Here is a 1,291-nt window from a genome sequence, read left to right as displayed (position 1 = left end):
CTTATCCTGTTTATTTTCCTCTGTATAATTATCATTATGGAAGACAATGTTTGAATAATGGCTTAGGATAAAAATAAAAGCACAGTAATCAGTTACACAACATAGATATGTTGCTTTTATATTTTTCTGATCTCAAAGTAAGCTCAAACATGAGATTATTTTGTTTTGTTTTGTTTTTTTAAGAAAGGAAAGAAGAAGGGGAAAAGGGCAAGTTTCAAACACAGTCTAAAACAGTACTAAATCTATTTGAGATTTGATCGACATTACTATCAATTAATATTGTAATATTTTAGACATATTTATTTAGCTTTGTAATCAAATTTAGGCATTCAGTTATTAAATCTTTAATATTTGCATTTTTAGTTCCTATTCAATAGTTACATATCTTATACTATAATCAATATAATTAGCTTGAAGCAAAGATTTTTAAGTATTAGTGTGCCAAGAACCAACTTGGATGCTTGTCGATAGGATATATTCTGGGTCTCTGACATCAAAAATTGATATATCAGACATGGGACCCAAGAATCTATATATGCAATAGGCAACTCAGGTGATTGTGATATGCATAGTCTAGAGATTTAAAGTATGTGATTGTCATCTGCTTTTACTATATCCTGACATGTAGTGTAACTCTAATAATCTTTTGAAAACTTAATTTCTGGAGAAAAGTAGACAGTGAAAGTCATAACGTGGATATCTTTGACAGGTAAGTTCACATCGAGGAGGCTAATGTGTTGGATTTATGGAAAAAAGACATAGGCTGGAACTTTGCAAATATATGAAATGAACTCATTTCACAGTTTTGCACATAAGCAAATGATATCTTTCCTTTTCCTTGCTTTTTAAATTTGGTTTCAGCTCCAGCCTTTCTCTCTCTTTCTTTTTACCTTTTTAATTTATTTGACTTTTTGCCCCATAGGTTATTTGAGCAGGGGGATAAAAGTAAGTTTTTGACAGATTAAAATCCACTCTGAGTTTTCATGTATTTAATAATAGTTTTCTATTAGCCTTTTCATTCAAGAGCATTTCATTTGGAAAGCAAATGTGTCCTCTGGTTAAAAGTGAAGTCTCTTAGTTTTAATTTATTTTCTAACTTGTAATCAGCCCTTGTGCTAAATCAACTAGAGTTATGCAATTATTTATCTCTTCTCGTAGAAACCAGAGTGTGTATTTCTTGAAAGGAATTTCCATCATTGGACAAGTATGTGTTATTCCAAATATTTTGTATATGGAATCATATACTGCAAATTTAATATGGAGTTAACTTTATTGCACTTTATTAATAGGG

Source organism: Pteropus alecto, unplaced genomic scaffold (assembly GCF_000325575.1).
Source record: "Pteropus alecto unplaced genomic scaffold, ASM32557v1 scaffold146, whole genome shotgun sequence".
Taxonomy (NCBI): Eukaryota; Metazoa; Chordata; class Mammalia; order Chiroptera; family Pteropodidae; genus Pteropus; species Pteropus alecto.
This window is presented reverse-complemented; position numbering follows the sequence as displayed.